This window comes from Thalassophryne amazonica, chromosome 1, assembly GCF_902500255.1.
Source record: "Thalassophryne amazonica chromosome 1, fThaAma1.1, whole genome shotgun sequence".
NCBI lineage: Eukaryota > Metazoa > Chordata > Actinopteri > Batrachoidiformes > Batrachoididae > Thalassophryne > Thalassophryne amazonica.
Window position 1 is genome coordinate 168,970,603 of NC_047103.1, and position 27,130 is coordinate 168,997,732.

The 27,130-nt window shown below is 45.6% G+C and overlaps 1 long non-coding RNA gene across 1 annotated transcript; it reads right to left on the reverse strand.

The window, feature by feature from the left end:
- Positions 1–1,200: 1,200 nt before the first annotated feature.
- Positions 1,201–25,714, reverse strand: LOC117520844. The gene is made up of 3 exons (XR_004563779.1): positions 25,646–25,714; positions 6,267–6,273; positions 1,201–1,211 (listed from the first exon to the last, which is right to left on the reverse strand). It is a non-coding gene; the product is annotated as an uncharacterized LOC117520844 (long non-coding RNA).
- Between the last annotated feature and the right edge of the window lie 1,416 nt (positions 25,715–27,130).

The following is a 27,130-nucleotide window of genomic DNA, read 5'->3' on the forward strand; positions in this document are numbered from 1 at the left end:
CATACAGAAAAGCTAAACGAAAGCCATCATTAACACCTAAACAGAAAAAAACAAGGTTACAATGGGCTAAGGAAAAGCAATCATGGACTGTGGATGACTGGATGAAAGTCATATTCAGTGATGAATCTCGAATCTGCATTGGGCAAGGTGATGATGCTGGAACTTTTGTTTGGTGCCGTTCCAATGAGATTTATAAAGATGACTGCCTGAAGAGAACATGTAAATTTCCACAGTCATTGATGATATGGGGCTGCATGTCATGTAAAGGCACTGGGGAGATGGCTGTCATTACATCATCAATAAATGCACAAGTTTACGTTGATATTTTGGACACTTTTCTGATGTTTGAGGATGATGAAATCATTTTTCAAGAAGATAATGCATCTTGCCATAGAGCAAAAACTGTGAAAACATTCCTTGCAAAAAGACATATAGGGTCAATTTCATGACATAGGGTCAATGTCAACGAGCAGATGTGATTTAATGCAGGTGTTAGTTTTGGGGATGGAAATTTACAGGGTGATTCCATAATTTATTCCTCAGAATTGAGTGAGTCCATATTTTTTTCCTCTGCTTGGTCTAAAAAAGTAACCGTTACTGACTGCCACAATCTTTTTTTCTTGATTTCTTATAGTGTTTCTTAAAGCCAGAAAGTTGCCATTTGAAATGACTTTAGTTTTGTGTCATGTCTGTGATCTGCTTTTTTTTCTACAAAATTAAACAACAGAATGAACATCCTCTGAGGCCAGTGATTCCATAATTTTTTGCCAGGGGTTGTATTGTTCAAAATGTGCATTTGTGTTTATTGTTTGAACCTTTTTGTTGTACAGTCTTTCACACAAGACCTCAAATTACCTTTATAAAGTTCAAAACAGTTGTTTATTATAGTTTGCTGTGTGTTTTGAATAAATGTGTGTGGAAAATTATTTTTCGCTTTATTTCTTCCTTGCCTATTTTTGATTGTAAGCCTTTATTACACTTATAAAACACAACAAAAACATATATATTCTGAAAGCACAGGTTGTCCTGAAAAAAAGAGACATAAAACTTGATTGTGGGATGCAGGGAGAGCTGTTCACAGCAATAATAAAACATTTATGCCAGGTGAGTGAACTGTCCAAAAAATGCCCTCGGACCCCAGAGAATTAAGATTTATGGACACATACAAACAGCAGAATGACATACTTAGCTCTTAGCCTAGCAGTTTCACTCTTCAGTTTCTTCTTCTATACTTCCGTCAAGTCTTGTTGTGCACACAATGTGGCTCGGCGTAACAGCGACACCTGGTGGTTTGTGTAAGAACTGTCACAAACACTTCTTGAGAGTCTGCTGCAACCATGGCTAAAAGTGGAGGAAGCTCTCCTTTTGAAGGAATATGAGCGACGTAGGGGAACTCTTGAGTGTTACATCAAGTTGTGATACATGACAGCTGCCATTTTCTGCAATGTTCTATTTTCTGATTTACCGCAGTCCAGCATTAGGGCTCTCCAATTGGTTCAAAATGCTGCTGCTAGACTTTTGACAGGAAGCAGAATGTTTGACCACATTACACCCATTTTGGCGTTTCTTCACTGGCTTCCTGTCCCAGTGAGATCAGAATTTAAGGTTCTGCTACTAACCTATAAAATTGTTCACAGACTGGCACCTCCCTACCTTGCTGACCTAATTAAACCCTACGTACCGGCCCAGACTCTGTGTTCTCAGGGTGCAGGACTACTTAGTGCCCCTAGGGTGAATAAAAAGTCTGTGGATCACAGAGCTTTCTCTTATCCTGCCCCTGTTCTGTGGAATGATTTCCCTGCGTCAATAAAACAGTCAGATTCTGTGGAGATTTTCAAGTTCAGACGTAAGATGCACTTACTGTATTTTCCCTTTCGTATGGCTTGCATACTGGCATAGTAGGCATTTTACTCTTTTAAATTAATTTTATTAGGAAACAGAGCGGCCCGCAGCCTCAAGTTTATCTAAAGCCTGGGCCGGCGATTACCTTAGTATTTCTTCTGTTTTTCTTGATGCTTAATGCTGAAAAATTATACTGTATTTGTTGTCTTCCTGAGGCCTGATTCTGTTTTTTTTTTTTTCTGTTTGAGGTGTGGCTCCATCCAGAGATGGGTGTGGTGTCTGTTTCTGTAACCCTCCTGTCCTGTGCATCAGCAACATTTCCTGTATATTTGTTTTGTAAATTGTGTCTGTATCATGGCCCAAGCAGAGGGTCACCCCTTTGAGTCTGGTCTGCTTGAGGTTTCTTCGTCAAATCATCAGAGGGAGTTTTTCCTTACCGCTGTCGTCTGTGTTCTTGCTCTGGGGGTTGGTAAGGTTAGACCTTACTTGTGTGAAGTGCCTTGATGCAGCTTTGTTGTGACTTGGTGCTATAAATGAAATAAATTGAATTAAATTGAATTGAAATTTTTTTGGGGTAAGACACTGAAGTTTTGTCGACTAAAATAAGATTAGCCTCCTCTGTACCAGGCTAAATACTTTAGTCAGGTAATGTGAAACTTTGCATTGTGCAATAACTAACATAAAAAGAATTTGTCAACTAAGTGAGTTTATTCAACTAAACTAAAGATTAGACTGCTTTATGAAACCAGGACCAGATCAAATTCCTTGTATGTGTGAACTTACCTGGCAATAAATTTAATTCTGATTCTAATTCTGATTTTCATTTTATTTCAGTTACTTGTTCTCTGTTCACAAACTGCAGATTTGACAGAACAAGTCCAGACTTTTCCTAAGATTAAGAAAAACTAGCAGTTATTTTTGCTAAACTTGGTGAAAGGATGAGATCTAATCTGGATTACAAACCATAAAATTTATTCAACATAGTCAGAGGTGCAAAAAGTTGACATTTTATATATTTTAACACTGTTTTTTTTTGGTTTTGGGTTCTTGGTTAAGGTTTGTACTCGGATCGGTGTCTTTCTAGGTTCTGGTTTTGTGCTTGCCAGAGTTTTTTCAGGAATGGAAGGTAAAAAAAAGTGTTGACAATGACAAATATGAACATGACTCACATTCCAACAATGAATATATTTTAACTAAATATTTGTTCATCAATGAGAAGTTTGGAACAAGAAATGCATAAATATTACAAAAAGACTGTAAAAACAAGAGGGAGGAAAAAAAATCAGAATCTGACCCAATGGAGCCGTTAGTCATTGTGTTTATCATTTGTGAAGTTACACAAGGAAAAAAAAAAAGGACAACTGCTCCAACACAGTCATTGTCAGGGAACATCTGCGCGCTGGTCAATAATTCACACGCGTGAGACGTGTTTTGGTGTAAGTTTGGAAAACACGGATAGGTTGCACTTATTCCGACCTGGAGTCATGAGAAGGGTTATAGAACCTCGTTAACAATACATGAGAGCCGCATTTCCAGTCCCACCACTGGTCATGCATCTTTTAAAGAAAAATACTTTGCAGAGAGAAGGGTGGCTCACCGTGTTTTGTGTAAAAATAACGCTCCATATTTCTCTTCCTGTTGATCTGGCGTGACCTCATAAAGCTGACACCTGGGTGGGCGAGCTAAGGAACCGCTTCTTGATGGATGCTCGCCTGTTTCTTCACCTCGTGGTGCTGTTCTTTGGACAGATGAATGTTTGCTCTTTCACCTTTTTGCTGTCGGATTGTGGTTAAGCTGATACTAATTTTCGTTTGGCTGTTGCATACAGTGAATGTGCCTGCAAAAAAAGATTTGCCAACTTCCACTTCAAAGTTCTGTACTTTTGCATATGCATATGTGTGCAACTTTCAATTTTCCAAAAAGGTCAGTTTCGAGTTTACTACATGATATATTGATGAAATATGTTCAGGAGCACGTTGGCAGGACCAGCTTTTATTGGATGATCTTTATAAAACATAAAGCTACTATATGATTGTTTTGCCTTTGCACATTTACTGTATTTTCTCACTTAATAAGCGGAAGAACCCATAAAATCTTATACTCTTGGGTTAACAACGATACAGCATGCGTGTCATTAAACATATTTATGCTAGGCAGATGATAAAGTAATCTCAGTTCAGGATGGTCCAGTGTTAATTGGTTCCAAGCGAGGTTTTTAGTGCAAAATCACTTGCAATTGCAAAGCTGCCTCAAGTTGCTTCACATGAGTAAGGTCGAACCTTACCAACCTTTCAAGAAGTAAAATTGTCCTTGAAGGCCAGTGGGTCTGAAGGGTCGTGGTGGGCAAAGCAGGCAGCTAGGCTGAGCGCAACTGGCTGAGAAAACAGAGTTAAATCCAGTCTTTAAAAAATGTTCACACAGACAGAATGTTCAGAGACCTAAGTGTAACACTAGAGGTACATAAATCAATGAACTGACGAAGAGTGGATGAATGAGATGGTCTTTTAAACTGCACTGGAGTACATGTTGAGTGCAGGTGCAAGTGGCTATCAGGTTAGCCACGACCAGCTTAAGAATCACAAGACAGACAGACAAGCAGGGGAAGGGGAAGAACAGCAGAGGATGCACACAGAAAAAGGTAAAATCTGAACACTTTCTGTATCTTGTACATATTTATTTTTATTACAGCATGTTGCAAACAGTACAAAGTGTCACTGCCAGCCTGGCTCCCTTGACTATATCCCGTATTAGCATTACTTCTGTCTGTCCACAAGAAGATTGTATGTCTGACCACCAACTGAACAAGAGCATTCTGCAAAATTTTAATAATCGTAATGTAAATTTTGAGGATTCGTTGGTCCTTTGTAGAGCTTGAATCCTGAGCGCACCAGTCTGCTTTTAAGATGTTACACAGGCTGAAATATGGCATCAAGAATCAGACAGACAGATAGACAGACATGACCTTGACCCCAGTTTGGGAAATATAACCTTGTCTGGCCAATTCCTGAACCCACCCACACTGCTCCCCCCCCCCCCCCCCCAAAAAAAAAAAAATACATCAGTTGCACACTGGTCGCAGCACGCTGCAGCATGAAGTGAAAAAGGTAAAGCCGTGACTGTGTGATTCAGAGCAGCAGAGAGTTGACAGGCACATTGCACTACTTGATTGACTCTGGCTCTATTTTTAGCTGACATCTGAAGTCTAAATGTGGGAAAAGCCTGTCCCACTTCCTCCCCGAGTGTCTGATGTTTCCCAGCAAGTCCTGCTGCTAGCCGCATGTGTGTGCAGTGCGTGGGCGTGCGTGTGAGAGCAGAGGTGTATGTGTGTTTAGGATTGTGGGAGGACTTCCGCAGTGGATCCTCTGTTTTTCTTTTCACAGAATGACATTCCAAAGCTGTTTCACTGTTTCAGCCAGGAAGTGGAGAGCGGCCAAAAGTGATTAAAACCAGGAACGTTGACACACCAGCCCGAGCCGCGCCGCCACGCTCAGAGAGCCGACATGAAGTCAAGCAGATATATTGTACAATAAATCTGAGTAACACCACATTTATCCTGAGAATGTGAATCAAAGCACAAGCTGGATATCTTTGTGTTTTCCGAAAGATTAGATGTTTGAATAAAAATATCGTTCATAGTCGGGTGCAGAGATGTTTCTGCTGAAGCTGCGGAGCTCGAGAGCGGCTGCACTCATAATATATTATTCATCATTACTTTAATAATTTCAAGACTTACTTGTGCTGAGAAGCTCAGTGTGGTAAAAATTCAACGTGTTTCACATTAAAAACAAACAAAAAAAAGTTTAAATGACTGGAACACACACACACACACACAAAATCTCAAAAAAATTAGAATATCAAGCTCTTTTTTTTAATTTATGGCTTATAACTCCAAAAATTTATCAAAGGTATTTCAAAATATTAGAATATTTCATGAGATCAATGAAAAAAAAAATAGAATACGGAAACATCAAACTTCTGAAAGGCATGTTCAGTTGTGCACTCAGTACTTAGTTGTGGCTCCTTTTGAATGAATTCCTCCATCCGTGCTTCATGACATGGAGGTGATCTGCTGAGATGTTCTGGAAGTCCAGGTTGCTTTGATCTTGACCTTCAGCTCATCTGGATTGTTGGTTCTGGTGTTCCTCATCATCTTCTTGATGATTCCCCCATAGAGGATCTTTGAGGCATTTTCTATGGGGACATTCAGGTCCAGGAATACCACAGTCAGCAAACCAGATAGTAGTTTTGAGACTATTGGAAGGAACCAAGTCCTGCTGCAGAAGGAAATCAGCATCTCCATAAAGCTTGTCCACAGATGGAAGCATGAAATGCTCTAAAGCCTCCTGGCAGAGGGTTGAGTTGACTTTGAACTTAATAAAACACACTGGGACCAACACCAGCGGATGACTTCACAAAATCATCACTTACTGGCTGAAAAGAGGACTTTGGACTGAGCTACAGTCCATTTCTTTTTCTCCTTTGCCCAGCTAAGAAACATCTGGCATTGTCCCTGGTTCAGGAGTGGCTTGACACTAGGAACGCAACACTTGGAGTCCATTTCCTGGACACGTCTCTGCGTGGTGGCTCTTGATGCATCAACTCCAGTCTCAGTTCACTCCTTTGAAGCTCCCCTAAGGTCTGAAATCAACTTTTACAGAAAAACATCTCAAGGCCTCATTCATCCCTGTTGCTTGTGCACCTTTTCTGACCAAACTTTTCCCTTCCAGTCACCTTTCCATGAATATGCTTTGGTCGAGGCCTTTAAGCAAAGGCCTTCTGTGGCTCCATGTGGAGGACGTCAGTGAGTGTCTTTTGGACAACTTTCAAGTCAGCAGTCTTGCCCATGAGTGTGGTTGTGTGCACTGAACCAGACTGAGAGATTCGTGGTAATTATACTGCACAAATAGTGTAGTACGTAAACTGGAAATGAAAGAAGTAAATCCATCAGCGTCTCCTTTTTTTCACTCAGGGTCACCACAGCAAATCTGAGGTGGATCTGCATGTTGAATTGGCACAAGTTTTACGCCGGATGCCCTTCCTGACACAACTCCACATTACACGGAGAACAGGCAGGGGTGGGGTTTGAACAGAGAGGCTTCCGCACTAACCGCTGGGCCACCGACCCTCCATGTATTCAAACTGGAAATGAAATACTCTAATATTCTGAGATACATTTTTCTTTTTCTTTTTTTTAAGCTCTTGACTATAGTAAGACCCTTCGGCTGCTCCCTTGTTTGCACTCGGGGTCGCCACAGCAAATCCGAGGTGGATCTGCATGTTTAATTGGCACAGGTTTTACGCCGGATGCCCTTCCTGACGCAACTCCACATTACATGGAGAAATGTGGCAGGGGTGGGATTTGAACCGGGAACCTGCCGCACCGAAACCAAGCTCTTGACTATAATTACCAAAATTAAAATGAAAGAAAAAGCTTGAAACAATTTAATTTATATGCGCAAAGAAAAAAAATCTGAAGTCACAGACAAAAATATTGACCTTTTTTATGATCTGAAGTCTGCTGGTCATCTTTGAAAGAACTACTTGCTCTTTCAGTGTCATTTCAGAGAAACAGTCATTTCTGTTGTTTACTGCAGCTTTTATCCAGTCAGACTACCAATGAATTCACAAATATATTAAGTTTAAGAACAATATAGTGGTAGTCATAGTAACTCTGGGGAAGAGTAGCGCGTCATCTTTAAGTTCATGCGACTTCAGCTGCCACCGGACAAAATCAGCTCATTTCTCCAACAAACCACAGATTGTCTGCTGCAGTCGCCGTCTCCGCACATGAGCCCGTCTGGCCTTTTTACATCTTCTGTGTTTTGGCGAGCTCCGCTGGTTCATGGCAGTCCGTCGTGTTGGATTTAACTGCAGTCTGTGGCGTCCTGTAAAGATGACGTGCTGCCGAATTATGCAAGAAGACCAGAAAGTCACAACAACACCAAAACTGCACAAAAACCACAAAGACAGAGAGAATCAGGCTGAAGCGGTTTTGAAGCTGGGAAGTGATCAGATCTTTGTGCCGGGATGCTCCTGCTGGTTGGTTCATACTTCAGGAACTACACAAAGATCAAAGTTGCCTGCTGGTAGTTTGGTTCTCAAAGTTGTTCCTGTGACAGAAAAACACTTCATGTCTTGGTTTTTTCATCCACTGTGTTTTTTTTTTAAAGAATAGTTGCCACAATCAGCTGACCATTTTATAAATACTTTAAATTTGTAAAGTTTGGTTGAAAGCAGAGCCACGTTTTGTTCTTTGCGTGATCGTTTCTGGGAGAAACCGCTTTGCTGCTCGTCCTCCTGATGCGAGGTGATGCTGTGCTCACGTATTTGCTTATTCATTGTGCAAATGCTCTAAATCAGATTTATGTAGTTGTAGATGTCGCCTCGGTGCACCGAGCAAAGAGACACCAGAGCGCATTAAGACCGGCCCGGGGGAGAAGTGCCGGCCTCACGGGTCACTGAGGATTATCGTAGGAATGATCATTTACGTTTTATTCTATTCTGGGTCCAAATATATTATTAACACGCTGCTTCCACTAATGGCATCGTGCTGCCTGCTGTGAAAGTGAGAGGTAACAAAAAACAGCTCAATGTGCATTCAGTGGAGCACCCGCTTCTGACAAAAATACCTGAAGACCACATCATGCAGTTTAACAAAAAAAAAAGTCAAAAATACATTTACGTGTTTGTTGAATCTCCCCAGAACCTTCATAGGCTTTGGGCTAAGTAAGGGTCCATGTGCACCTCCCTTCATTTTTTGGAAGCCTTAGTTCCTGTAGAATATGAAATGGAATTATAACGGTGGAAAAACTAGCATGCAACAGTAGGCGTGTTGTAACTCGTGTACCAGTGTGCTATATATATCAAAATAAAGCTCCTTATGTCATCTTTCCCATGCTGCCAATACTACACATGTAGTTTAAATACCAAAGGAACAACAGTGAAAAACGGTCGTGTATTAAACGGCTGAAACACTGAGCCAACGGTCAAATATACGTATGTAACTACTTTTGCTTCCCAGCTGTTTTCACTGTTATAACTACATTTCATAGTCTAGAGGCCCTGAGGCTTCCAAAAAACCCTGATTTGTTAAGCGTTAAGGTGTTGGGGTTGGGGGTGAAGGGGGTGCATGTGGACCCCACTGATCCAATGGGCTACAGTGGGTTCTGTTCCAGGTGGTATCCAATCCTTTCACCAAATGTGTTGAAAATGTGCTGATTAGCTGGTTCATCATTCATCACCGTGGCTCTCATTTGCTTCTCGTTCAACAACCTTTTTTTGTTGTTAGAAAATATTTTTCAGATGCCAAATTCCCCCCATTGACATACTTACCCCTGATATTTTCTGCAAGTTTCCTGAAAAGTAGTTGATTAGTTTTTAGCTCATTTGGACTAACGGCCTGATTCAGTTAATTCAGTTAAGCCTCAATTGTCACAGTATGCTGGATACAACATCAGTACACGTGTCCCTTAGTGCTACAAAAACTAATGTAAAGAGTGTAAGGTACTATATACAAATATTTAAAAGTATTGAATAAAATCTGAGTACTGTATCTATGTGCACACTATTTTACATTCAGCCCGTCCTACACAGTCATGATGAATATTGTGAATGTCATGACGAAGCCGCTGTCGTCCATCTACAATTCACAGAAAATGCTTAATTCTTCAGTTTCAGATTTTAATTGTCACGGTTTTCTTTGCATCATCTAAGTACTGTTGACAATTCTTCTACATTTTTATATAAAATATCCACCTGATCCAGCACACAGGTGTCTGAGTGTTGAGGTCCCTAGTAGCAGGAGAAGGTCACGGGGACGCCCATGTTTCACCGGGCTGCAGCAGATAGGTGGAGATTTTAGGGATTTGTGAATAAACAAGTTGTTGGCTTGGGTGGTTGCCATCCAGGACCCAAAGGGGCTCTGTGGTGTCGTGGATGCAGTTCATGCATGTAAGCTTGACTTGCAAAATGTGAAATTTTTTTTTGAAAACAGGTACAATCACCCAAAATGCTTGTTCTCCATCTATTTCTGATGCCAAATTACACTCAACAAAAATATAAACGCAACACTTTTGGTTTTGCTCCCATTTTGTATGAGATGAACTCAAAGATCTAAAACTTTTTCCACATACACAATATCACCATTTCCCTCAAATATTGTTCACAAACCAGTCGAAATCTGTGATAGTGAGCACTTCTCCTTTGCTGAGATAATCCATCCCACCTCACAGGTGTGCCATATCAAGATGCTGATTAGACACCATGATTAGTGCACAGGTGTGCCTTAGACTGCCCACAATAAAAGGCCACTCTGAAAGGTGCAGTTTTATCACACAGCACAATGCCACAGATGTCGTGTACTGAATGTTCATTTCTCTACCATAAGCCGTCTCCAAAGGCGTTTTAGAGAATTTGGCAGTACATCCAACCAGCCTCACAACCGCAGACCACGTGTAACCACACCAGCCCAGGACCTCCACATCCAGCATGTTCACCTCCAAGATCGTCTGAGACCAGCCACTCAGACAGCTGCTGAAACAATCGGTTTGCATAACCAAAGAATTTCTGCACAAACTGTCAGAAACCGTCTCAGGGAAGCTCATCTGCATGCTCGTCGTCCTCATCGGGGTCTCGACCTGACTCCAGTTTGTCGTCGTAACCGACTTGAGTGGGCAAATGCTCACATTCGCTGGCGTTTGGCACATTGGAGAGGTGTTCTCTTCACAGATGAATCCCGGTTCACACTGTCCAGGGCAGATGGCAGACAGCGTGTGTGGCGTCGTGTGGGTGAGCGGTTTTCTGATGTCAGTGTTGTGGATCGAGTGGCCCATGGTGGCGGTGGGGTTATGGTATGGGCAGGCGTCTGTTATGGACGAAGAACACAGGTGCATTTTATTGATGGCATTTTGAATGCACAGAGATACCGTGACGAGATCCTGAGGCCCATTGTTGTGCCATACATCCAAGAACATCACCTCATGTTGCAGCAGGATAATGCACGGCCCCATGTTACAAGGATCTGTACACAGTTCTTGGAAGCTGAAAATGTCCCAGTTCTTGCATGGCCGGCATACTCACCGGACATGTCACCCATTGAGCATGTTTGGGATGCTCTGGACCGGCGTATACGACAGCGTGTACCAGTTCCTGCCAATATCCAGCACCTTTGCACAGCCATTGAAGAGGAGTGGACCAACATTCCACAGGCCACAATTGACAACCTGATCAACTCTATGTGAAGGAGATGTGTTGCACTGCATGAGGCAAATGGTGGTCACACCAGATACTGACTGGTATCCCCCGCAATAAAACAGAACTGCACCTTTCAGAGTGGCCTTTTATTGTGGACAGTCTAAGGCACACCTGTGCACTAATCATGGTGTCTAATCAGCATCTTCATATGGCACACCTGTGAGGTGTGATGGATTATCTCAGCAAAGGAGAAGTGCTCACTATCACAGATTTAGACTGGTTTGTGAACAATATTTGAGGGAAATGGTGATATTGTGTATGTGGAAAAAGTTTTAGATCTTTGAGTTCATCTCATACAAAATGGGAGCAAAACCAAAAGTGTTGCGTTTATATTTTTGTTGAGTGTATAATTTTTTTGGGGGGGGGGGGGGGGGGGCAAATATAAAGTTGAGATGTTGAAAACTCTGAAATTTGCTGCAAATTGGTTATGTTCCCAAATTGCATGGTTGCTGAGTTTTTAAAAAAATCACCAAAATAAGACATTATTCATGAAAATTTCCACATTGTCATAAGAATTTAAAAGAAAATCTCAAACACCAGTAAAAGTATTTCCTGGACAGTTTCCACTCTGCTGTAAACGTTTCACCTGGTTCATCAGGTTTTATTCAAAAGTGCAATTTACACAATAAAATTTACACAATAAAAAAATAAATACAGCTATATGTAAGAAATTTATTTGCAGTATGTCATTTTTTTTTTCCAACTATATCATGTGGGGAAATAGTTTGGAGAATAAACCCGGATGAGCTCTGCCTCAGAAAACGATCAGTAGAAACAAACAAAGAAAAACTTTTTTATATTTGTAAAAATTATGATTTCTGTTGTGAAGCTTCTCCAAAGTCTTTCATTAAATTTTACACACTAATGTCCAACTTTAGCAGACTTTACCTTTGTGTGCTTCAGTGCAGAGAGTCACGCTGACGGAGTTTCAGAGTTAAGACGCCGTCACGTCGTGTTCTTTCACAGGATGTTGTTCCTCTGCTAATTTCAGATCCGGTAAACGCAGTCACCACCTTTACCCTCACATGTGTCAGGGGCCCAAACTGACGGATTCATCGCGACTCTTAAAACACAGATGATAAATTTATCCTCCCATATGGCGCAGGCATCTGGCATTATCTGAGGTTTTGTGCGCGCCGTGGAGAGCGCGGGTACATGACAGCGTGCCGCTCTGTTTGAAATGCCAGAGATGATCCCCGGCTCGGATTTGAGATGTGTACCTCATTGATGTAGCGTTTTGCAGACGGTGTGTAACTGCAGAGTGAGAGTGAAGGCGCCGTGATCTCCTGATGCGTGATGACAGGTAGTCTCAGAGCAAAGCCTTTACACGCCGTACCTGCAGTGCCGCGTGGTTTGATGGGAGATCAGAGGCCTGTCGACTCTGCCGAGCTGCAAATCCATCCGAGACACGGGAGGCAAACACGCTCCTCGCCGAGCACACACAGAAACCTGTGCACACAAAATAAAACACACACTGATGTGAGAACTTGTGTACCTGCACAGAGACATCGAGACAATCCTTCAAGTTCATGTTGCATTACAACATTATTACATGGTTATAGCACTATAATAAGGCAATGTAATTAACCCACGTCCAAACTCAGGAAGTTTGGAAAAGTCTTCTTATGAAAATATTCAGGGGACCCCCCCCCCACACACACACACACACACATACAGCTTGAGATGAATCAGTGTCTTTTGTCATCATTGTGATCCATTTGTCGTTGTTGCTGATGGCTCGTGTCAAGTCCAAGAGGATGCACTCGTGCTGCGCTTATGTGCATCTCATCATCGTGGCAATCCCTCGTCGATAAGGACGATCGCATCTGAATTGATGAGCGGACGGGATGGTGGACATCCAGGGTTGATCTAGAGAAGCTTGTGCCTGGGTTTGTTTTACGTGGGAATGTCGTTGCACACTGACAAACACACGGTCCTTAGTCTGGTCTGATGGCTGGGAAATCCTAGAGGATCAGGTCTGAGGATCTCTTGCAGCCTTCATCTATCTTCACAGCCATCACCTCCTCTGCCTGATCCGCCGTTGAGGTCTTCTTGTTTCACCAGAGCCCCGCTAGCTGTCTCATGTTCAGGGTTCCTTCATGATTACCGTAGCAGCCACGGAGCACACAAGATCCCCGCCATGTTTCACCCAACAAGTAATCCGCGACTTGATCTGTTACCCAACTGTCAAGATGCGATTATGACACCATAGAATCACCTTATGTCCTGGATCGCAGCCACCCAGGCAAACAACCAGACCATCTCACATCTCTCTGAAACTGCTCATGTCCACAGAAGATACATGAAAACATTACAACAAGGTCCTAGAAAAAAGTCAATCATACGTTTGAAAATACCTTCAAATCTGTTAATGTATTATAATATTCTTAATTTTCCAGTGTGTTCCAACATACATCAGTCTGGAGTCTGAAGTCGGCTCCCTTTGTTTGCTCACACGGGTGTAACTTGTTCAGTGCTCTGAATGGTTTCGCTCTCAGCTGAGCCACATCACAGGAGAGGAAGGAGTGCGTCCTCCGTCAAAGAGCCCTTTGAAGGAAATCACATCTTCTGATGAGTCAAAGTGAATATTTCACATTGGCACTCCGACTGAATGTGCTCCTCTGACGAGTCTCGACTCAGGCGAGCGAGGTGATTTTGGGGTGGGGGGCGGGAGCTGGGAGGGTTGTAAATGTGTCGAAATGCAAATGATCCAAAGGAGTGTGATGTAATCTGAATGTGGCCTTGCCCAAGCGGCTGGTTAGCAAAAACATAGAAATCCCGAACAAAAGCATCCACGTGCTGGATCACACCCCAAGAAATGCTTTGCAGGTCCAAAGAGTCATAACTGACGTTCCCTCACGATGCAACTCATCCTCCTCATCTTAGTCTCTGTGAGTAACCTGACACAGTCATTCCAACAGTAGCCAAGGATCTCCTTTAGACACCTAGTACCAAAGACTTCCAGTCGTTGCCTTGACTTAGGTCAGTTTTTAGCATCCAAGTCTCACAACCAGGCAGAGAGAGAGGAAGCACCAGAACCATAACCTCAAAGGCCAAGGACCCAGAGAAATGTCTCCACAGGGTGCAGACATGTTTTGGATCCAGGACAAGTGCCAGTGAAGACACCTAAGCCACATGTCTCTGCAACCCAACCCAACACTCACTCGGGTAGGAGCCAGAACACATCCCCAATTAATTAAAAAATGAACAAGTCAGTGATTCTGCCCTTGCTCTGTGCTGCACTTACAGTATCCATGTGTAGGCTGGCTACAATGCCAACGTCTTGGGCAATGTGAATTCTCAGGAAGTCCCAGAGACCAACCCAGCCAATCAAATCAAACTGTTTGAGAAAATCAAGGTTGATAACCAGCTTTTAGCTAAAACATCTAAACTGGAAGAGGTTAGACTGTCATATTTTTGTGTGTTTTATTTCCACTCATGTTTTGTTAGTTCTGGTGTTATTGTTGTCCCTGAGAGAACTCTAGCCCATATTGTTATAGTCTACATGTATGATTCCAAACTGCCCCAGATGATTTATTTACATGGCAGTAGTACCCGTGGGCAGGTACACGCAAAGGCCTATGGCAGATACATGTTGGAAATATAGCAATAAGGATGTGGTCACCTTGTTTAGCAGAGAGTGTGTTGTGTGGGCCGCTGATGAGGAGGTACTGCTGGCCCACCACCACCAGAGGGCGCCCTGCTTGGAGTGCGGGCTCCAAGCACGAGAGGGCGCCAGACCCAGAAGAAGTGACAGCTGTCGATCATCCTCTGCAACAGCTGTCACTCGTTCATCATCACCACCATAAAAGCCGGACTGCAACTCCACCCCCCTGCTGAGAAATCGACTACCATTACCAAGGTAATTTCTCTGTGAACTTAAGACTGTATATCTGTCTAAACTCTTCTTTGTAGCCGTTTTCCTGTCGGTGAGACTCGTCTGTGGAGGTGGCGTTTGAGGTGTTCAGCGACGGCTTCGCAACACCTCCCACCCAGATAAGTGCTCAAACAGGAGCTGCACGAGTGTGTGCTTGGAGGTGGAGGCGCTTCCTCCCTCATTAACTGTGGATTTACTGAGTGTGCGGACTCACACTTATCATATTTCTGCTTTCTGCCAGCAGTACCAGTGTCGACAGCCGAAGACAGAGGCCACCTGGGGACTCGGGACTTGGCGGCTCCGGTGTTCTTCAGACCGTTGGTGGTGGAAGCCGTGTGGGACGCAGCTTCTCTCTCGTCGGGGGTCTTCTATCTTCGAGCCTGCCCACACGTCACCTGGTGTTAAATTGACTGTGCAGATTACAGTACGTTTCGTTGTGTATTATCGCAACATTAAATTGTTACCGTTTTTGGCTTATTCATTGTCCGTTCATTTGCGCCCCCTGTTGTGGGTCCATGCTACGACACCTTCCCAACAGGATTTCTCGGCCATCGTCATGGATTCCGAGGGGCGTCAACCCGAGCTTGAACGGCCAATGGAAGAGCCAGGAGCGCAGGCGTCAGCGGGAGGCGTGTTGAGTGAGCTGCAGCATATCTTAACCGCCTTCACGGCTCGGTTAGATTTAGTGACCGAGCAGAGTGTCCTCCTTAATCGGAGGGTGGAGGCTCTCACCGCCAGGTTGGAAGCGCGCGATCAGGGCGCTGCTGCAGCCACTCCTCTGGCTGTTCCTGGGCCTGTATCAGACGTTCCACTGGTCGTTCAACGAACCCCCCCACCGTCCCCTGAAGCATACATAAGCCCTCCGGAACCGTATGGGGGCTGTGTCGAGACGTGCGCGGACTTCCTCATGCAGTGTTCGCTCGTCTTTTCACAGCGCCCTGTCATGTATGCATCAGATGCTAGCCGGGTGGCTTATGTTATTAATTTGCTTCGAGGAGAGGCACGCGCATGGGCTATGGCGCTTTGGGAGCAGAATTCACGGCTCCTAACGTCTTATACTGGGTTTGTACGGGAGTTCAAACAAGTGTTTGATCATCCCAACAGAGGCGAGACCGCTTCGAACGTGCTGCTGTCGATGAGACAGGGGCGCCGTAGCGCAGCCGAGTATGCAGTCGACTTCCGCATCGCGGCGGCGAGGTCCGGCTGGAATAACTTTGCGCTACGCGCCGCCTTTGTAAATGGACTGTCCCCGGTCCTTAAGGAGCACCTACTGGCTAAGGAGGAACCGCGGGATTTTGACGGGCTTGTCGATTTAGTTATACGCTTAGACAACCGTTTAAACGAGCATCGTCGGGAGCAGGCCGGGGGGTGTGACCGGGCACGAGCCGTCCCTCCCCCTTCCGGTTCCGACAAGGTGACGTCGTCCCCACGCTTCACTGCCAGAGAGCTCCGTGTGGCTACAGCTCCCCCTGCTGAGGAGGCTAGGGACACGAGCAGGGCCAAATTAAGATCAAATATCAGACAAAGGAGGCTGGCCCGCGGGGAGTGTTTTGTCTGCGGCTCTTGCGAGCACATGCAGAGGGACTGCCCCCAAACGGTCAAACTACAACGCCCGTCCTTAGAAACTGGGCTAAGGGTGGGCCATAACACGCACGCGGGAAAACCCCGCAAATCTGCACGAATCCCAGTAACAATCCTTTGTGGGGATTTAACCCTTCACGCCCCAGCACTGGTAGACACGGGGTCTGAAGGGAATCTGCTGGACAGCAGATGGGTAAAGGAAGTAGGGCTCCCTCTGGTGGCTCTGCCGACACCATTGCGGGTGCAAGCACTAGATGGCACCCTGCTTCCATTAATCACACATCAGACACAACCAGTCACTTTGGTTGTGTCTGGGAATCACAGGGAGGAGATAGTGTTCCATGTAACACCTTCTACCTCCCGAGTGATTTTGGGCTTTCCATGGATGGTGAAGCACAATCCCCGGATAGATTGGCCATCCGGGGTAGTCACGCAGTGGAGCGAAACCTGCCACCGGGAGTGTTTAGGATCCTCGGTCCCTCCCGGCAATACGGCTAATGAGGAGGTCAAAGTCCCCCCCAATCTATCGGCGGTGCCAAAGGAGTACCATGATCTTGCTGACGTTTTCAGCAAAGATCTGGCGCTCACTCTTCCCCCGCACCGACCGTATGATTGTGCCATCGATTTGGTCCCAGGCGCTGAGTACCCGTCCAGTAGGTTGTACAGCCTCTCACGTCCGGAACGCGAATCAATGGAGACCTACATCCGGGACTCCTTAGCTGCCGGGCTGATCCGGAACTCCACCTCCCCGATGGGTGCTGGTTTCTTTTTTGTGGGTAAAAAAGACGGCGGACTCCGTCCATGCATTGATTACAGAGGGCTGAACGAGATCACGGTTCGCAACCGATACCCGTTACCTCTGTTGGATTCAGTGTTCACGCCCCTGCATGGAGCCCAAATTTTCACTAAATTGGATCTTAGAAACGCGTACCACCTGGTTCGGATCCGGAAGGGAGACGAATGGAAGACGGCATTCAACACCCCGTTGGGTCATTTTGAGTACCTGGTCATGCCGTTCGGCCTCACTAACGCCCCCGCGACGTTCCAAGCTTTGGTAAATGACGTCTTGCGGGACTTCCTGCATCGGTTCGTCTTCGTATATCTGGACGATATACTCATCTTTTCCCCGGACCCTGAGACCCATGTCCAGCATGTACGTCAGGTCCTGCAGCGGTTGTTGGAGAACCGGCTGTTTGTGAAGGGCGAGAAGTGCGAGTTCCACCGCACTTCTTTGTCCTTCCTGGGGTTCATCATCTCCTCCAACTCCGTCGCCCCTGATCCGGCTAAGGTTGCGGCGGTGAGAGATTGGCCCCAACCAACAAGCCGCAGGAAACTACAGCAGTTCCTAGGCTTTGCAAATTTCTACAGGAGGTTCATTAAAGGTTACAGTCAGGTAGTTAGCCCCCTGACTGCCCTGACCTCCACCAAGGTCCCCTTCGCCTGGTCGGATCGGTGCGAAGCCGCGTTCCAGGAGTTGAAACGCCGGTTCTCGACTGCACCAGTTCTGGTGCAGCCTGATCCTGATCGCCAGTACATAGTAGAAGTGGACGCCTCTGACTCAGGGATAGGAGCCGTGCTGTCCCAGAGCGTGGAGGCTGATAAAGTTCTCCATCCTTGTGCCTTTTATTCCCGGAGGTTGACCCCCGCTGAACGGAACTATGACGTCGGCAATCGGGAACTTCTTGCGGTGAAGGAGGCTCTTGAAGAGTGGAGACACCTGCTGGAGGGGGCATCGTTGCCCTTCACGGTTTTCACGGACCATCGGAACCTGGAGTACATCCGGACCGCCAAGCGGCTGAACCCCAGGCAAGCCTGCTGGTCTCTGTTCTTCGGGCGCTTTGACTTCCAGATCACGTATCACCCCGGGACCAAGAACCAAAAACCAGATGCATTGTCCCGGGTGCACGAAGAAGAAGCCAAAGCGGGGCTGTCGAACCCCACCGAGACCATCATCCCCGAGTCCACTGTCGTGGCCACCCTCACCTGGGACGTGGAGAAGACCGTCCGGGAGGCCCTGACAAGGAGCCCGGACCCGGGGACTGGCCCCAAGAACCGACTGTACGTCCCACCAGAGGCAAGAGCTGCCGTATTGGACTTCTGTCACGGGTCCAAGCTGTCCTGTCATCCCGGAGTGCGTAGGACCGTGGCAGTAGTCCAGCAGCGCTTCTGGTGGGCGTTCCTGGAAACCGACGTCCGGGACTACGTCCAGGCCTGTACCATCTGCGCCAGGGGCAAGGCAGACCATCGGAGGATGACGGGCCTCCTCCAACCCCTGCCAGTGCCTCATCGCCCCTGGTCTTACATCGGCCTGGATTTCATCACGGGCCTCCCGCTGTCCCAGGGCAACACCGTGATTCTCACGATAGTGGACCGGTTCTCCAAGGCGGCCCACTTCGTGGCCCTCCCGAAGCTCCCGACGGCCCAGGAGACGGCAGACCTCCTGGTCCACCACGTCATGCGGCTGCATGGGATACCATCCGACGTTGTATCAGATCGTGGTCCCCAGTTCTCTTCACAGGTGTGGAAGAGTTTCTGCAAGGAGCTGGGGGCCACCTTGAGTCTCTCGTCCGGGTACCACCCCCAGACCAACGGTCAGGCAGAGCGTGCCAACCAGGAGTTGGAGCAGGCCCTTCGGTGTGTCACCTCCGCGCATCCGGCGGCCTGGAGTCACCATCTGGCCTGGATCGAGTATTCCCACAACAGCCAAGTTTCGTCTGCTACCGGCCTCTCCCCTTTTGAGGCATGTTTGGGGTACCAGCCCCCATTGTTCCCGCTGGTGGAGGGAGAGGTCGGTGTGCCCTCGGTCCAGGCCCACCTCAGGAGGTGCCGCCGGGTGTGGCGGGCCGCCCGCTCTGCCCTGTTAAAGGCCCGGACGAGGGCCAAGGCCCATGCGGACCGCCGGCGTTCCCCGGCCCCCACATACCAGCCCGGGCAGGAGGTGTGGCTCTCGACCAAGGACATCCCTTTGTGTGTCGACTCCCCAAAGTTGAAAGACAGATTCATTGGACCCTTTAAGATCCTCAAGATCATCAACCCGGCCGCAGTGAAGCTTCAACTCCCGGCTTCACTGCGGATTCACCCTGTCTTTCATGTTTCCCATCTCAAACCACACCACACCTCGCCCCTCTGTACTCCGGGACCTACGCCGCCTCCTGCCCGGCTCATTGACGGGGAGCCTGCCTGGACAGTCCGCAGGCTCCTGGACGTCCGTTGTAAGGGCCGGGGTTTCCAATATCTGGTGGACTGGGAGGGGTATGGACCTGAAGAACGCTCCTGGGTAAAGAGGAGCTTCATCCTGGACCCGGCCCTCCTGGCCGAGTTCTACGCAAGACATCCGGACAAGCCTGGTCGGACGCCAGGAGGCGCCCGTTGAGGGGGGGGGTCCTGTTGTGTGGGCCGCTGAAGAGGAGGTACTGCTGGCCCACCACCACCAGAGGGCGCCCTGCTTGGAGTGCGGGCTCCAAGCACGAGAGGGCGCCAGACCCAGAAGAAGTGACAGCTGTCACTCATCCTCTGCACCAGCTGTCACTCGTTCATCATCACCACCATAAAAGCCGGACTGCAACTCCACCTCCCCGCCGAGAAATCGACTACCATTACCAAGGTAATTTCTCTGTGAACTTAAGACTGTATATCTGTCTAAACTCTTCTTTGCAGCCGTTTTCCTGTCGGTGAGACTCGTCTGTGCAGGTGGCGTTTGAGGTGTTCAGCGACGGCTTCGCAACACCTCCCACCCAGATAAGTGCTCAAACAGGAGCTGCACGAGTGTGTGCTTGGAGGTGGAGGCGCTTCCTCCCTCATTAACTGTGGATTTACTGAGTGTGCGGATTCACACTCACTCATCATATTTCTGCTTTCTGCCAGCAGTACCAGGGTCGACAGCCGAAGACAGAGGCCACCTGGGGACTCGGGACTTGGCGGCTCCGGTGTTCTTCAGACCGTTGGTGGTGGAAGCCGTGTGGGACGCAGCTTCTCTCTCGTCGGGGGTCTTCTATCTTCGAGCCTGCCCACACGTCACCTGGTGTTAAATTGACTGTGCAGATTACAGTACGTTTCGTTGTGTATTATCGCAACATTAAATTGTTACCGTTTTTGGCTTATTCATTGTCCGTTCATTTGCGCCCCCTGTTGTGGGTCCATGCTACGACACCTTCCCAACAGGATTTCTCGGCCATCGTCATGGATTCCGAGGGGCGTCAACCCGAGCTTGAACGGCCAATGGAAGAGCCAGGAGCCAGGAGGTCAACCTTTATGCACAAATCACATGAGGTAGAAATCGTCTTGGGAGGGTTAAAGGAACAAACAAAGGGTCAGATTACACATCTGGGTCAACACTTCTCATCCACTCATGTTTCTTTGTTTTTACTGTACTTGATGTCATCCTCAGGTTTGTGTCGGCCTGCACAGACTGCCAGCAACAATTAAAATGATTATGTCATAAAACACGCCTGAAGCACGAGTTACGGCTCACGTCATCCGCACGTGACTTACTTCAACCCGCTTCTTTCCCAGATTTAAAAAAACTCACATTTGTCACGTCATTGACATCAAATGAGGCTGTTGTGACACTTTCATCCTCGACTTATCACAAAACACCTTCACGACACTTTCTCCCTCAGCGCACCAACCTGCTAAGTTCTGCTAGAAAATGTCCAAATTCAATTACTGCAGTAAAATGTAACCAAATGCAGCTCGCACCTTCCACCGCATCACGTCTCCTTCACCTCGGCTTCCAGCAACAGGTTATAACATCTGTTGACAGCCCTGACACGCTCGCTAAGGAAGTGGAGTTCATTATCGAAGTCACGTCCCAGTCCGTAAAGGTTATTCGCTCCCGTCCTTCATGACCGCAACCACAAAGTGACACGTTCACGGCTAATGCAGGAGAGTGCAGGCGCAGAGGATTCAGTGACACCAGCAGGGGGGAAGCAGTTCGGACAGACACACTCCTCTTGCCTCTATGTGTTGTAATAATAAATGTATTGCCAATGTTGTTATTATTATTATTATTATTATTATTATTATTATTATTATTATTATTATTATTATTATTATTATTATCATTATTATATTGATATTTATTATTATTTTATTAATATTTTTCATAATTAGTCCAGGAAACTGGGAAAATAAAAACTTGAATCTGGTGACAAAATTAAAGATGCTCTGATCACAGTGATTGTTATCAGGTCTGATCAGGGCAATCTTTGTTTAATCGGAATCTGATTTATTAGTAAGTGTGTTGACCAGTCAGCATTCCACCTTAGTGCGTTACATAACCACTGTGTTGACAAAGCTGAAGCCACTGTTCTTTTAGTGTTTGATGTAGCTGAAGCTCTGAATGTGATTCAAAAGCATATTTATGCTCTGCTTCACTTCAAATACACAAGAAGTCTATTTCTGATGGATAGTGCATTTGCCATGCTTCTTATCAGGAACTCAGGTGGCAAGTTTCACACAATCTTTATTTCTTCATGTCTGTGGTTTCCTCTTGCTAACAGTCACTGCACAGGCCTGTAGTCAGAAGGTCAGAGGACCCCCCCCACCCACCAACACACACCTTTACTTTTTTGGGTGAAGGTCCACTTTTATTATCAATAAATAACTGTTTATTAAGTATTCTTATATTGCTATAATTATTATGTAGATGGTGATGTTGACAATAACAACAACAATAATAATTAATTAATAGCCCTCATGAATTGTATTTGGGCAACCTATATTGTGATTGTGCACTATATAAATTTAATTTGAAATTAAAGAAACTGACACATAAGCTAATTTCATCCACACCTGCTCCTAATTTCCAATAAATAAATAAAGTTGTTTTTGGATTTCTCTGGTGCATCAAAGTTAACCATATTTTAATCAGCTTGTCCTCATCATGTGCTCCTTTAATTTGGAGACATACAAGATGAGAGCACTTATAGTTTTTAAGTTATCTTGTTAAAAATCCAGAGAGGACAGACTAACTAATTAATCTTATCTTTTCATTTCCTCACTGCATTTTAAAAGGCATGGGGAAAAAAAAATCCACAACCTAAACAGGCAAATTTGACCCTGATGAAATGAAGAACAAATTACACTGGAATGAAAATAAAATAAAAAGTAAATTCCAGAGCTTTTTTTTTTAAAGAAATCTTAGACTGAAAGTCAACTTTTCAGTATTTTGTCTGACACGTATCACCTGTGAGATGGATCTGAACAACAAACTAAAGTATTGTGTGTCATTGGTAGAGCGCTTTATTCTGAAAACATGCGGCTGCTCTCAGCCACTTTTAGCTCTCCAACTTTCACATGAGAAACTAAAGTTCCTCATAATGAATGAAGGCCTCACATGCACTTTAGAGGAAACATCCTTTTCTCATTATACTGCAATAAATTCAAGTGGATGTGGCCTATATTTAGCGCGCTCCTGATCTCGGCCGGCAGATATGAGCCTCCTAACTCATCTTCGTTTTGGCACCACACCACATCTTGCCTAAAGACAAATCTTCTCTAAAGTGAAAATGAAAATTCCTTCCTTCCAAATCACGCTATCAGACAGCGGCTTCTGCTGCACATCAGCTTAGGTGAAACAATGGACATCCTTTAGTTTTTTTGGATTTGATACAAAGTTTTTAAAGTTAAAAACTCAGTGTGACTGATGTGTTTCAAAAGCAGAAGCTCTGCAGAAAGACAAAAAATGGATAAGACCACAGCCGGGGAGAAAGCGGGAACATCGCGTCTGTGTTTCGGATCAGTTTGTATGTTCCAGCTGAATCAGCTCAGCCTCCCGTCGCCCACTCAGGAAACGTCGTCGCCGTCCTCCCCTCGTGGTCATGGTGACCTGCTTTCATCCTGATGGGACGATGTGCGTTTGTTTTCCCATCTGCGGATGGGCTGCGGTGTCGGCAGGCAAGCATTCCTTCAGGTGCCTCACGTTTCATCTGAAGTGACTCCTGAACTGTAAACTCCGCTCCGTGTGTGGATCATATCCTGGCTACAGAATGAACAGGGTATATTTGAACTGTAAAGGGTTCATTTAAATGAATTAAAATTAAAAACAAATCAGATTTAAATCCCAATAAGGCTCTTAAGCAGAGGCCTGACTTGACATCTAGTTTTAATTTAGTTTAATATCATCTTCACATGGAAAATGACTGAGAGAAAAGAGAGTAAATCAGGAAGTACAAGAGATAAGTAAGGATGAACTGAGGGCTGCTATGAAAAGGATGAAGAGTGGAAAGGCAGTTGGTCCAGATGACATTTCAGTGGAGGCATGGAAATGTCTAGGAGAGATGGCAGTGGAGTTTCCAGATTGTTTAATAAAATCTTGGAAAGTGAGAGGATGCCTGAGGAGTGGAGACAACGTGTACTGGTTCCTATTTTTAAGAACATGGGTGATGTGCAGAGCTGCAGTAACTACAGAGGCATAAAGTTGATCAGCCACAGCATGTAGTTATGGAAAAGAGTAGTAGAAACTAGGCTTAAAAACAAGTGACTATCTGTGAGCAGCAATATGCCGAGAGAGCACTACAGATGCAATGTTTGTTCTGAGAATACTGATGGAGAAGTATAGAAAAGACTGGAAGGAGTTATGTTGTGTGTTTGTGCATTTAGTGAAAGCTTATCACAGGGTGCCAAAAGAAGAGCTGTGGTATTGTATGAGGAGTCTGGAGTGGCAGAGAAGTATGTGAGGGTAGTGGAGGACATGTACAAGGACAGTGTGACAGCGGTGAGATGCTCAGTAGGAATGACAGACTCAATCAAGGTGGAGGTGGGATTACACCAAGGATCAGCTCTGAGTCCTTTCTTGTTTGCAACGGTGATGGACAGGTTGACAGATGAGATCAGACAGGAGTCTCCAGGGACTATGATGTTTGCAGATGACATTTTGATCTGTAGTGAGAGTAGAGAACAGGTTGAGCCTAGTTTGGAGAGGTGGAGATATGCTCTGGAGAGAAGGGAAATGAAATTAAGTAGGAGTAAGACTGAGTCCATGTGTATGAATGAGAGGGAGCCCAGTGGAATAGTGCAGTTACAAGGAGTAGAAGTGGTGAAAGTAGATGAGTTTAAATACTTGGGGTCAACTGTTCAAAGTAATGGAGGGTGTGGTAGAGAGGTGAAGAAGAGAGTGCAGGCAGGGTGGAGTGGGTGGAGAAAGGTGGCAGGAGGGATTTGTGACCAGAGGTGGGACAAAGTCACTGCCAAGTCATTCTCAAGTCATCAGTCTGCAAGTCCCAAGTCAAGTCTCAAGTCAGCTTGCAAACAATTGGTGGTCATTATGACTTGAGACTTGACTTGGGACTTCCTAATTCATGACTTGAGAGTGACTTGATGGTGACTTTGTCCCACCTCTGTTTGTGACTAATGAACATCAGCAAGAGTGAATAAGAGGAGAAATGAGAGGAGAAAGGCTAAGAGACAGTAGTGAGACCAGCTATGTTGGATGGCTTTTAGACAATGACACTAAAAAAAGACAGGGGGCGGAGCTGAAGATGTTGACATTCTCTTTGGGAGTGACAAGAATGGACAAGATTAGGAATGAACATATCAGAGGGACAGCTCAGGTGGGATGGTTTGGAGACAAAGTCAGAGAGGTGAGATTGAGATGGTTTGGACATGTGCAGAGGAGGGACCCAGGGTATATAGGGAGAAGGATGCTGAGGATGGAGCCACCAGGCAGGAGGAGAAGAGAGAGGACAAAGAGGTTTATGGATATGCTGAGGGAGGACATGCAGGTGGTTGGTGAGACAGAGGAAGATACAGAGGACAGGGTGAGATGGAAACGATCGATCTGTTGTGGTGCCCCCTAACGGGAGCAGCTGACAGAAGAAGATCATCATCTTTACATGGAACATATTAAATAAAGTAGGCAGTAGTACCGGTGCAGTAGACTGTGACGGCTACTGCATCTGTCATTTGACCACAGTGACCTTGACTTTGAGTCAAGGTCATTATGACTGAGCTCTGGGGGATGTTGCCAAAGCAGTTCTGCAGTCCACCTATCAGTGTATGTTACATTTTATCACGATACAAAACACTGATGCACCAATACTTGTCTTCATGTAGACAGGCCATTAGTGTATCATTCCACCACAGTACCTGTACTTTTTTGTGTACTTAAACTTGCATGGCTTAATCTTTGAGACAAGCATATGCTACTGGCAAGATCAACCAGGTAGGATGAAAAAAGTACAGGTACTGTGGTGGATCATTCCACCACAGTACCTGTACTTTTTTTCTTTTCACCAGCTTGAGAGGTCCTGTTACTTATACTCCAGTGTATCAAACTCTGGTATACGAGGTCTGTCCAAAAAGTAACTGACCTTTTTATTTTTTTCAAAAACTATATGGATTTGAATCACGTGTGATTGCATCAGCCAAGCTTGAACCTTCGTGCGCATCCGTGAGTTTTTTCACGCCTGTCGGTTGCGTCATTCGCCTGTGGGCAGGCTTTGAGTGAGCACTGGTCCAGCCCCCTTGTCGGATTTTTATTGTCAGGGAAATGGCTGAGAGGCTGCCGCTTTGCTCCATGAATTTTTTTTCAGAAACTGTTAGAGACAGCCAGTTGGAAACCATTTGAAAGATTCAGATGGATTTCAGTCAAGATTCTGTCAGCGTCACACGGATTAAGGAGTGTTAAAACCTTTTTAAAGACGGCCCACAGCGGCGGAGGGCACGCGGCGCACCGAGCGGCCATCGACAGGCTGGAACGACCAGATCATTTCCAAACTGAACGCTGTGTTGATCTGAGACATCATGTGACTACCACAGAAATGGCAAGAGAGCTGGACATAGCACTTTTGCGGCACATTCCACTGTTACAGGAGATTTTGTAATGAAAGACGTGCGGAGGATTTCGCGCGTCGGCACGGAGCTGCTCATGGCGTGCAACAAAAAAAACACCTCCATGTTGGAAGTCTCACAGGACATGTTGTGGCATGTCCAGCTGTTACACAGTTTCTCGGATACTCACTCCACTGAAAAGCCATTGAAAGCCGTCTGAATCTTCCGAATGGTTTCCAACACGGAGGTGTGTATAACTAATAACTCTTTAAATTGGGCTTTCAGAGGAATAAAAGCACAATACAAAATAAAGTCCAATACTAAAAGAACCAGTAAGTTGTCCATAAGGGCAGGGACACAACTGTAAGTTGATTTTTTTTATCTTATTTTCACCAAAAGTCAACAGTCAAGACCTTTGCCACCATCTAGCGGATGATGTGAAAAGAAGGCATTCATGAATACTCTTAGATAATATCTGTGCTAATTCCTTTTTTGATGTTAATGATCAAGTATTTGTCTTTGTTATTTGAAGTCTCTGAGATCTGGTTTCAAGTTTAAACACAAGAGTTTTCACTTCCATTACGCATGTGCAAGTTTCAGATAAAGGGAGGGCTCCACCTATCTGTGAGAGCCAGGAACATATAGACTAAACCACACCCACTGTAATGCCCAAGTGCAAGTTATGCACGTGGTCTCTTCACAAGATGGACGCTGTCTGTGAAGACCCAGGCCTGGTTTTCAGCATGACTTTCAATAAATTCAAAATGAGGTATATATTGATGTGGTTCTTTGTAAGGGGCAGTAAGT